This window comes from Antechinus flavipes, chromosome 3 (genome assembly GCF_016432865.1).
Source record: "Antechinus flavipes isolate AdamAnt ecotype Samford, QLD, Australia chromosome 3, AdamAnt_v2, whole genome shotgun sequence".
Lineage (NCBI taxonomy): Eukaryota > Metazoa > Chordata > Mammalia > Dasyuromorphia > Dasyuridae > Antechinus > Antechinus flavipes.
In genome coordinates, this window is record NC_067400.1 from 416158413 (window position 1) to 416170871 (window position 12459).

Below are 12459 nucleotides of genomic sequence, written 5' to 3' on the forward strand. Positions count from 1 at the left end.
CAAGGACTCTTAGAAATCATGTACACCTCATTTTACAGCTGAGGAAACTGAGGCCCAAAGCATTTGCCCAAAGTCACATAGGCAGAAAATGACATAGCTAAGATTTGAATCCGTCTTCTAACTATAAATCTGTTGTTTCCACTGGGCCACACCAGGATCCATAGAAACATTCCTACATAAAGAAAGGTCCAGAAGCAGTTACTGAAAAAACAAAACAGGAAAAATGAGAATAATATAGAAAGAGCATGTTTTTCCCTATTTGGCGTCTGACCCCTGGAGATATACCGATCTTCAATAAATAAGTTTCATGTATTTTTCTCATAAACTCCATGCTGGCAATAAATTTGTCAAGCTTTATGCTCTTTTTCCTGGCCTCCTTAAAATTCTTACTAAGATAGTATTCACCAAGGGGAAGGGATCAAAATATCTGGATTAAAATTCCCAATTTTAGTCAAATAGCCCAATCTTTGTATGTGTCTATTTCCTCACACACAATGAGATGGTCAGACTAAGTGATCTCCCAGGCTCTTTTTCACCCTCATGACTAACTAAAGCCAGGAAAGAAAGGAAAAAAAAACACAGAGAGAACAAAGCAAACCAGCAAGTCTTATACATCTGAGATGTCTCATCATTCCTTCAGCTGCTTGCTTGTTTTCTGTGTTTTGATAAGTCAATAGGGCATGGATGATGCCTTTTTTGTGTGTTTTGTAAAGAGCTGTCACCAAATAATAAACAACAGTACCCTTGTTTTTGAACGTGGAGCTCAGAGGCTTCCAGTCATTTTCATTAGATCCTGTAACAATACATTGTGCTTTGTATTCAAAGATGGGGCAGCTGCAACAAAATGGAAAGCACACTGGATTTCAAGTTAGAAGGCCCCAGCTCTTGATTCATTTCTACTCTGTAACGTTCGACCAGTCACCTAATCTCTCAGTTTTTTCACCCATATTATTGATGATAATAGCTGCCCTGTCTATTTCTCTGTCTTATTGAGATGACCAAATGCTATATGATTCTTGGTAAATTGTAAAACTTAAAACTATTGTAATACACACACACACACACACACACACACACACACACAATCTTGTTTATTCTCTGTGAGTGACACAGTGGATAGAGTGCCGAGTCTGGAGTCAAAAAAACCTAAGTTCAAATGTGGTCTCAGATACTATATAGCTGTGTGACCCCCTAGGGAAGACACTTAATCTTGTTTGCCTCAGTTTCCTCATCTGTAACATGATCTGGAGAAGGAAATGGCAAACCACTGCAATATCTTTGCCAGGAAAACCCCAAATTGGGTTACAAAGAGTTGGACATGACTGAAATGACTTAACAACACCACTTCCTATGAATTGATAGAATGAGAAGGCAAAGCATTATTGGCTGTCCTTGACAGACTTCCTGTTTATAAATACATAAATTGTTTTGAGGATATAGATCTTCCTGTGGGGCCCATCAATGCCTGACTTGGTCGTGACTTTGCCCAAAAGAAGTTATCCCGTGAGTACTTGCTGCTCACCAAAGTAATCTACATTTATCATTACTCTTGTGCTGTCATCTGTTTTTATTCCATCCTCTCTGTTAAGTTATGAGTCCTACTTTACATTAAATGACCAAACAGATCCATCACCAAGAGTTCCTCCTACTATAAGCTCAAATGATGCTTATTGTAATCCAGATCTCCTAGGGGATATATGGCAAGGATGAATGGCTGAAGAAGTTAAAACCTTTGCTTTGTGACAAGTTAACAAGAAAAACTTTGTAATAACTGTAAAAGGAAGTTCAAAAAGTAATCATCATGATACCTTCAGAGGATCATAAGTTTCAAGCTATAGTGGACCATCGAGATCCATTAATTAGTCCAAGTCCTATATTTCACAGATGAAGAAGATGAGGACTGTATGACATGACTTGTCCAAAGTCACACAACTAATAAGTGACAAAGCTGAGATTTGAACCAAGATTTTTGTTTTTAAAATCAAATCTAGTACCCTGCTTCTCTATTAAGGTAGACTGAAAATTTGGGAAGCAACTTACTGAAAGTCATGTAATGAATCAGCTTCTTGACTGTGTGGCCTCCCTGCTCATATGCTTATTGAATAATTGGTATTTTATGCTTTCTATATTCTACATATATCTATATCTGTATTTATCCGATTTTCTGTTAGAGTATAAAATCCTTATGAGTAAGGATTGTTTCATTCTTTGTATCCCCAAGGCCCAGCATAGTGCCCAGGTGCTTAACAAATGCTTATTGATTGATTGGTTTCAAAGTTGATTTCTGAAGAAAGTAGTTTAATTTTTTTTTAAATCAATCTTCTTAAAATTCTTCATGGCTATTTATCTTTATATTTGTGTGGGCCTTGCAGATCATTTTTTGATCATTCCCCCTTAGATCTGTCAGGATAATTTTAGCCACATTCTGGATGACTCTATAATCTTAGGATTTAGAGTGAAAGGAGGCCATCTTATCAGACTCCTTCAATTTGTGGATAAAGAAACTGAAATCTAGAGAGTCTAAATAAGTGTTATAAATTCTCCTTTTTTGATATACAATAGGGACGCTATCATCAAAGTAGAACATATATATTTTTTTTCATACAGCACTATGTTTAAAAGAACATTATAGGATGTGAGAGCTGGAAGTAATCCTGAGCAACATTTTACATAATAATTTCATTTTACATCTGAGGAAACTAAGGTCCAAACAAGCAAAGTGACTTGTCCAAGATTTGGGAGTTTCCCCATCCCATAAAATCCATGAGTGCATTGGTCTAGGGACCTGCCAAGGCAGATTATCTTGCTCTGCAATTTATAGTTTTAAAAGCTTATCTAGACCACTAAGAGTTTAAGTGACTTTTTCAAGGTCATACAACCATATTAGGATGGAGGAGAGTCTTGAGCCTAGCTATTTTGGAATCCAAAGCTAGTTCTCTTTCTTCCATGTGCTAAGTTGCCTTGTGGCCTAAGGTTACACACCTAGGTTGTGAAAATTAAGTGGATTGAGACCTGAACATGTTAGAATTGTTGATTATTTTTCTTTAAAAATAACTAATAATAATGATTAAGACTAATTTCAGATCCTTTCCTCATTCAGTATTCCAGTTTTACTTTCCTATAAAAAAGTATAGAAATTTTCTTGTACTCACTATTATGAGGTTATATGACTCATTTCTCTGTTTTTTCTTCAATTTATGCCAGTTTGGCTATAGAGTAATATAAGATCAAGTTTAGCTTTATTGCACTTACCTTTGTTGCTGTTTTTTGAGAGTAAACACATTCACCTTGGGTAGGTAAATGATATAGTGAATATAGAATTGGTTCTAGAGTCAAGAAGACCTGGAATCAAATCTGTCCTCAGACACTAGCTGCATGATCCTAGACAAGTCACTTAACCCTGTTTGCCTCAGTTTATACATTGGTAAAATGAGTCAGAGAAGAAAATAACAAACCTCTTAAGTATTTTTGCCAAGAAAATTCCAAATTTGAACATGAAGAGTCAGACATGTCTGAAAAAATTGAATAAAAAGCACATTCAAACTTACTAAAAAAAACCTTTCTGATGGGTTCAGCTGATTCTTCATAAAGCTCAATGGGAAAGGACAGCATTTGACAAAGAATGGTCCTTTTTTTAAAGAACTGTTAAACTAGTAACTTGATGGAATTTACAAATTCACCATCTTGATATCTAATACTTAATGAAAATATTCCAAATATATCCCCTACAATATATGCATATATATACAAAGATGCATATTCATATATATGTATATATATTGTACACATATGTATATATTCCTATATGTATATACATATATGTATGTGTATATGCATATACATATATTCTGTGTATACACACACATTTACATCCCAAATTATATTTATTGTTATTTATTATTGTTTGTCCTTCATTCTCAAAGAGGACAATGACATCAGGAAGGTGATGTCATGACATGCAAGTGAATTGGTTTTAAGTGGGAGGGATGTACAAGGTCACCTGCCTCACTTTTCCCTCCAGACCCATCTTGGTCCAATGGCCAGAGATAGATCCAGATGACTAGAGATATTCTTGGATGAAATGAGAAACCTCGGCCTTTTTAAGCTAAAGTCTTCAACAGATCTCAGTTTGACCGAGGCTACATTCATTCAGTGATTAAGGCTAGGTAGCAATTGAGGCAAAGAATCTCCTCTTCCAGATAATCCAAAAAAAATCTAAATAAATAAATAAAATGAATAACTGCTTATTGTTCATCACTGTTGAAGAATAGGGAGTGCAATATTTTTTTTGATGTGTTGGTTCTGATGTTGGAGAGTCTGGGGATCAAACCCTCACTCTGACATCTCCTTGGGGAACTTTGGGTAAGATGTTTAACCATTCCTGAGATTCAGGTTTCTCATGTGTAAAATTAAGGGATTAAACGATTCTGAGATTCTTTCCAGCTTCAAATCTGTGATTCTTCTAAAGATGTTTACTAACATCTCCCATGAAAAATCAAGTGCTTTTGGAAAACTTTCACTTATAAAATAAGTATTAAAAATTGAAATTGAGGATTTTTATAATGGTAGTGTAAATAAACATAATTTTAAGTGGAAAGCATTCTTAATTACTGGTTTTATCTTCTTTTTTGTTTATGATATAATATGTGGAATAAAGCCTCAGCCAAAAAAAAAAAGGTTGCTATGAGAACCTTGATATTCCTCTTTTCTCATTTTGGGATTTCAAATTTGTAACTGTTTATATTACAGCAGATTTTTATAGTGGATGTGGCTATACATGTAGAATACTGCAAATGAGATAGGATTTAGAAATTGTTTTGCAAACCTTAAATCTCTGTATAAATACTCTCTATTATCAGTCATTTTTATTGCTCATGTGGAAGTGCCATAAAAATTAATCTGATTTTTTTTTAAAGAGAGATTTTATTGGATTCTGTCCTGACTTCTATATGGTTCTTTTGGGTGACACAGTTTTGCTTCTAAAGTCATGACCCTCCCTGTGGTCAGCTATGACAGATGAGACCAGTGTATAAGCCACCCAGCATCTTCAGATCTTTCTTATCACTCTATAACAGATGACTCTAGAGCTGGGCCTATTGACAGTTCATTTCTTGTCATTTTTAGACCACCATGTCTAACAGATATTTGGTCTATATCACAGCACACATAGGGACATAGGGCTATGCTTGTTTGCCTGTTTTGTCCTTTTTGGATTTTGAAATATTGTCCCACAAAGTTCTTTGACATTACTCTGATGAAGACCAGTTTTCATATTTGAATTAATCCTCAGACTTCCCTCCCTTAGTGTTTTCTGGGGCATATTGCCTTCTGGATGTAAGGATAATTTTCATGTAGTATTTAGCAATGTGTTAAAAAGGAAGATTCTTTCCTTAAAACGACAAATCTATTGATGTTGAGAAACTTAAATCCCCTTTGAGAAAAGAAAGTGAATGTGAAGTATGGCTGCTTATGTCTATTGATCATCATTATGTAATTTATACCTTGTCCTTTGTCTTTTAGGTTAGCTAAATTATGTCAGAGGGAAGCAGAGAAGCTTTGGAAAAAGTAGTCAAATATTCATGTCTAAATCAAAACTTGCCTGTCTCAGAGATACATTTGACCTTACTAGAAATAAGATCACCTTGAGATGGTTGCACTTTCACAAAATATCATAATTAAAACATTTATTCATCTCAGAGGAATTCTTTATTTCTAAGTTACTGGAGTGATTTTATTAATAAATCCTAATATGGAATTATATTAATCATGTAAATAAATGGGTAGTTCTTTCTTCTTACTAGGAGGAATGAGCCTCTCAGTTCTTCATCTTGGCCATTGGACAGAGATAGAACAGATTTAGCAGTAGTGGTTGAGAATTACATCTCAAAAAGAAGCTGAAACTCAAAATTCAAATTATATGTTCTTCCTATATCAATACATTAATTAAATTTGAATCATTTAAATATCTGGAGATTACTGCCACAGAAGCTTTTACTAGCTAGAATGAAAACAAGAACAAAGAAGAAAACTGTTTTTCTATATAATTCAATTCAATAAACATTTATTAAACACTTACTGTGTGGCAGGCATTGTGCTAAGCACAAAAAGAGACAAAAGACATTCTTTTCTCAAGAAGCTTACAAGAGACCAGAGACAGTCTCTACTCAAGGAGCTTACAATCTAAAGTGAGTGACAATGTATTAACAAATACATACATATATATGTATGAGTATGTAAGTATATATACACATGTCTACATATATATGTGTATGCATACATATATAGAGAGAAAAAGAGAGTGAGTGGGAGACAGAGAGAGAGAGAGAGAGGGAAGGGAAGGAGGGAGAGAAACAGGGAGAGAGAGAGGGAGGAAAGGAAGAAGAGAGAGAGAATGAGAAAGAAAGAGAGAGAATGAGAATGAGAATGTAGGATAAATAGAAAATAATTAAAAGAGGCAAAGCGCTGAAATTAAGATGGGTTAGGTAAGACTTCCTGATGGGATTTTAGTTGAGACTTAAAGAATATATACTTCAAAGTCTATATGATAAAATTTATGTATACAATTTACTTTTAGAATAGCCCCAGAGGCCCTTACAACATGTTTACTCATGTTTTACATATAGTTATAAGGACTCATCATGCCAATCCATAGCACATTAGAAAAAGTAAATTATAAGATGATTATGCAGTGATGATGAGCTTCTATGCAAGGTAATAGAAGCAAGATGTTATATCTAAGAGCTTGCAAGGAGACAAAAAATTAGATAAAAAATTCAAAACTCAAAAGATATAAAATATAAAAGATCTCCATAAATTACAAAATCATATATAAATGGAAGTATATGTAAACATGCAGCAGTCATTCAATACAGGGCAAAAAAACTCATCAAATAACTGTTACTTGTCAGGATATCTCCATATCACAGCACAAGATGATATTTGAGGTCATCATGATAGCTGACTTATCAATAAGAGTATAAATCATGTTCAGTTGACTCCATTTAATAAAATGGGGAAATATGGAATTTAGAAGGAAGCACAAAAAACCAAAGTAGTTTTGAAAATACATATCTAGTATTTATTGCATAGTTTTAAAAACTATGAAATGAAAACTCATGGTTTTATATTGTATCCTCTTTATGTTCTTCTGTGTACATGGAAATGTTCTTTTTTTGTCTTTTTTTGTATTTAAGTTGAAAATGAATAAATAAAATATTTGGAAATAGAGTGAAAATAAATTTAGTATTCAAAAAAAATGGAAGTATGCTTTAGAAATTCTTCCATTCAAAATGATGAGAGTAGAATACAAAGTTAGAAAGCTTAAGGGGAGAAGTTTCATTTTCAGGGATTGGCTTGCCAGTGATGCCAGATAAATAGAAGTCACTGAATCATGCTCATAATACTGTTTAAACATGTTGCTTTTTTAAAATTACAGCATAGGTTGTTCTAAGTAAAGGAAAAAGGCTTGTTTGTTGACAGGCCCAAGGCCTTGATGAGCTCAGGGTCTGTTGCTAAATGGCTGACTGTCTTGTCCTTCCATTGTTCTGTTACAGTTATTGTGAATGCCACTGAAATCTTGCTTTTAACAATAGAGCTTTTTTTGACATGGACAATTAAAACATACAAAATAGGATATTGTAGTTAATAGCAGTATTAAATCAACATGAAACTGCAGGTGCTGGCTTCCTGCCCTAAGAATGTAGGATGTTTCCAGTCTGCAGAATGAAGCAGTACAATCAATATTATTCTGACCTCAGAAATTTCTGTTGTTATTGTCATTTTCTAAACTTGGATAACTAATTCTGTGAGTATTTTTTTCTTTTTCAAGTCCAAAGTGCAAACGACACTAATGACAAAACTGTATGTATGAGACATTTGAAGGTAGTATTGGGATGCAAAATAGTGGGAAGAGGAATTAAGATTTCACTGGTAGGAATTCTCTTGCCCAGTCTAAGTCAACACTTCTTCAATTTATCATCTTAGAGGTTATTCAAGGCAACTGAGAGATTAAAAGTGAGTTGTAGGGATAACTAGATGGCCTGATGAATGGAGCTCCAGCCCTGGATTCAAGAGGACTTGAGTTCAAATCTGTTTTAAGACACTTAGTAGCTATGAGAGAAAGGGAGGGAGGAAGGAAAGGAAAGAGAGGAAAGGAGAGAGAGGAAAGAGGAAAAGAAAGAGAAAGGTGGAGGGAGGAAGGAAAGAAGGAAGGAAGGAAGGTAGGAAGGAGAGAAGAAAGAAAGAGAAGGGAGGGGTTGTGCAGTATGTGTCAGAGGAAATATTTGAACCTCTGAGTTCCTGATTCCAAGTTGGTTGTCTAACCAGTATTCTATACTGCATCTCATAGCACAATCACCCAAATATTTTAAATAAAAAAGTAATTTCTGGGTCTTAGTGAACACATTGTTTTATGTGCATAGCACTTTGTCTTTTAATGAACTTATTTTTGTTGTTTTTTTAATCTCTAATTTTAATGTAATACAAAAAAAAAGTTTGGGTACCACTGTTCAATTGTTTGAATTAGTTCTCACTTAAGAAAAACACTGAGCCAAAAGAGATTGTAACCATTGGCATTTTTGCAATTACTGGCAAATCAATATCAGATTGCCATTGGAAAGAACTTAGCTCTCCATTTTTTTTTAATTTTTATTTAATAATAACTATATTGACAGAATCCATGCCAGGGTAATTTTTTCAGCTCTCTATTTGAAATCTATGATAAACTTACCCAGCCCTCCAAAAAATCAGAATGTCATCTTCTCCTTCATTAAGTAAGAGATTAGCAATATATTAATTCATTTTAAAATATATTATTTGTTTAAGAGAAAATGCAAAGGACAACAAATTGTGTTCCTTTAATACATAGATTCTTAAACCTATTTTATGCTGTGGACCCCATGACTATGAATCCTATGGACTCCTCCTCAGAATAATGTTTCCAACTGCATAAAATAAAATATAAAATATTCACAAAGCAACTTATTTATATTAAAAACAGTTATCAAAATATTTTAATAACAAGTTCATGGACCTCAGATTAAGAATCCCTCTTTTAAGATGTAGGATGAAGGCATGGCTTTAGAGCTGGAAATGAATAGATACTCTATTTAGTTTAATTTCCTTTAAACTATTAAATTCCCCTGTGCAAGTGTCCTAGAGAAACAGAGGTCACAATGCAGAGAAAATAACCTCTTAAGAATTCAAAAAAGAAGCAAGCAATATTCTGTTCCTTAAATAAACTATCTGTAGGCTTCTCGTACTAGGTAACATATTTCTAGAACAGTTTCCTGGGGAGTTAAGTTACATAAGCTAAAAGAAAGGGCAAAAATTTTATCATCATCAAAATGGCTCTGTATGCTTTTATAAAAACTTACCTACAGATCAAAGTTTTAAAATGTAATTCCCCAAAGGTTGATTCCATAGATTAGTATCATGTAATCTTAAAATCAGAGAAAACAGGTTCTCCTCAGAATTACATAAATATTTCTTTAGCATTGAGAAGATTAAAAAGAAAAAAGAAACTGTCACAGGATTTCAAAGAAACTATATTCTTTCCTATTGTGAAAAATAAAGTTAGAAAGCTTCCTGTATGGTTACTGTGGAATGTCATTACTTCATAAATGTTTTTCTTAGGGAAGTCATTTTCTAACATCCTCAACCTTAGTTTCTTCATATGCAAAATGAGGTTAATAATGCCTGTAATACTTATCACATACAATATGAAGTTCAAATAGGAGAAAAGATATAAAGTACTTTGTAAACCAGTGGTAAAGCATAATATAACTTTCAACCATTATTTTCTTTATTTCTAGCTTTAAAATGGTCCTTTAAGCCAATAGTCCTATTGCAATATTAATCATGAAATTTTGCAAGAAAAAACAACATCCCCCCAAAAAACCCAGTGTGAATTTATGACATCCACATACATGGCAGAGATATCTTATGAGTAATTCCTAGGGGCCTCATTAAGACTCTTTGAATATATTTATTGATCTCACCAGAAAATTTTTAATTTCTTTTTCTGTTTTGAGGGAGGAGAAAAGGAAAGAGAAGGAAGCACAAATCAAGCATTTATTAAGTATTTACTAAGGCTCAGTGCTACCAGGCTACTGTGCTAAGTGCTGGGAATACAAATATAAGCAGGAAGAGATAGTTCTTGTCATTAAGGAGCTTATAGTCTAATGGGAAAGATTATACATTAAAGAAAGCTGAAAAGCAAAAGTTGGGGTGGAGAAAGATGAAGTAACTTCCCAACCCTTACACCAACCTGGGACATGATGGAGAAAATCCAGAAAAGTCAGAAATGCAGCCTTGAGAAGAAAGAAAATCTGGATAATTTAAGGGTCCTTCTTAAAATGGAGGTTCTGGGAAGAACTAACCAATCTAATGAATGGCTGCAAGGGAGGAGGGTGCTTCCAAAAAAAGAAATCCAGGAATAAAATGACTTTCTTTGGTGAAAAGACTTCAGTTGCATGGTAGAGAAAGTACAGGTCAAGAATGCAACCTGGAAAGGAATAAAGATAAGATCGCCAAATGTATTGGAGGTGTCTGAACAAACTACTAGACATTTTTATTCTCTACTAACAATTATCAAAGCCAGACATAGATAATGACAAAAAGAAGTTAACGAATCATTTAGCAAGATTGAGGGTTGGGGCAACTAGGTGACACAATGGATGGAGCACTGACTTTGGAGTCAGGAGGACTTGAGTTCAAATCTGGCCTCAGATACTTAACACTTCCTAGTTGTGTGACCTTGGGTAAGTCACTTAATCCCAATTGCCTGGGGTGGGGAGGGAGAAAAAGTGTAAATGGACAGATAGCCTGAGTTCTGCACTGGTACTCCAATGATAGTAGAACAATACAAAGCCATCCAATTCATTAGATAGATCCTTTATAACAAGGACTCTTAACCTGGAACCTATGAACTTGTTTTTTAAATATTGTGATAACTCTGTTTCTATATGACTGGTTCCCTTTATATACTAAAATGTATGTTACATATATTAGAATATTAAAAATATATATGTATACTAATTTATAATATTTTTATATGCTAAGTATCTTGTAAACATTTAAGAGCATTATTCTGAGAAGAGTCCATTAGCTTCAATTCTGAGAAGGGTCCGTTGACTTCATCAGACTGGGGTCTGGATACTATGATTCAGGACAAAGAGGGATGTTACATGAAAAAAAGATGAAGAAATATGGATTTCTGGGGGCATAGAGAAATAACCTGGACAAGAATTACAACAGCCCCCTTCTGATTCAATGCAGGAAGCATCCATACTAATAAAATCATAGGCCCATCAAATTATTTTTATCCATTTCTGAGCTGAGATGGCTTCTGAAAAAAAAAACTGCTACCCAGGAACATTCCCTAAAATCCTAAAGCTAAACTGTGATGCTTTGGCAAGTTGTGTCTGCACCGATGGCATCCTGTCCATCCCATTTCCAACAGAATGAGGTGATTGCAGAGTAAGGTTATTTGTGTGCTCCTTATTTTGTGGAAGAATTCTCAAGACATCCAGCATTGCTTCCTGTATTCCATGCAACCCTTTTATAAACCCACAGACTGGAAATATCCTTAACTATCATTCCAGCAGCTTCTATGTTTTCTCAGGATCATATCCTTAAATCTCATCTACAAGAAAACAGAAAAGGAATTATGCACCACACAGCAGTTCAAAGTGTATTCAGCATTATGGAACTGATAGCAAGTCTATCAAAGGATGCCTCTAAGCATGAGTCCATGTCAGCCTTCACATGTATAGAGAACAAAGAAGACTATAGGTCATGCATTGATCTTTCAGACCACACACAATATACATGTTCTAATGCTGTCAATATCAGCACCATTGGATGCTGACTTACATATCTTAAAAATCCATTGGTTGACTCTTTATGGGACCTGCTCAGAAAATACAGTCTTGACTGTGAATTCCATTATCTTTCACTAGGATATTTAGGTAAATATTTTTATTGGGGGAAATATCCATATTTTCAAACTAAGTATAATTTTCACATTTTGGTGTTACTGCTTTCTGCTACAGAAAATATCTGGAATTATCACAAACAAACTTGATATAAGAAAAATAACTGACTTCTCTAAAAATGTTTCTTTTTCTTTTAATTTCTTACTTATGTATCTTTCTTGCCAATTTCCTTTGTTCTAACCTTGCTTGGAAATCTTAAATTGCTATTTATAGTTTTAAAGAATGAGTGATTTCTTTTTTCCTTTTAAAAAGCCCATTGCTGGAATAAGCAGAAAAATAAATGTCCTCACTTTTTATCCTTCACTTCTCTGTCACACCAGCATTTTTTCCTTTTCTTACAAAAATTATTTTGTGCTTAGAAAGAGTTCTTCTGATTTATACTCCTCTTTTCCATACATATAGCTGTCTACTGGGATTTTTGGCATTTAGCTCTCCACCCTCCTTCAGAGTTCATTTCCTTTCC

At 34.1% G+C, this 12459-nt stretch overlaps 1 protein-coding gene across 1 annotated transcript in view; it reads left to right on the forward strand.

Annotated features, from left to right (window-relative positions):
* CHN1 (chimerin 1) overlaps positions 1 to 12459 on the forward strand; it is a 265138-nt gene that overhangs the window by 225414 nt on the left and 27265 nt on the right. The gene's annotated exons all lie outside the window — the stretch shown is intronic.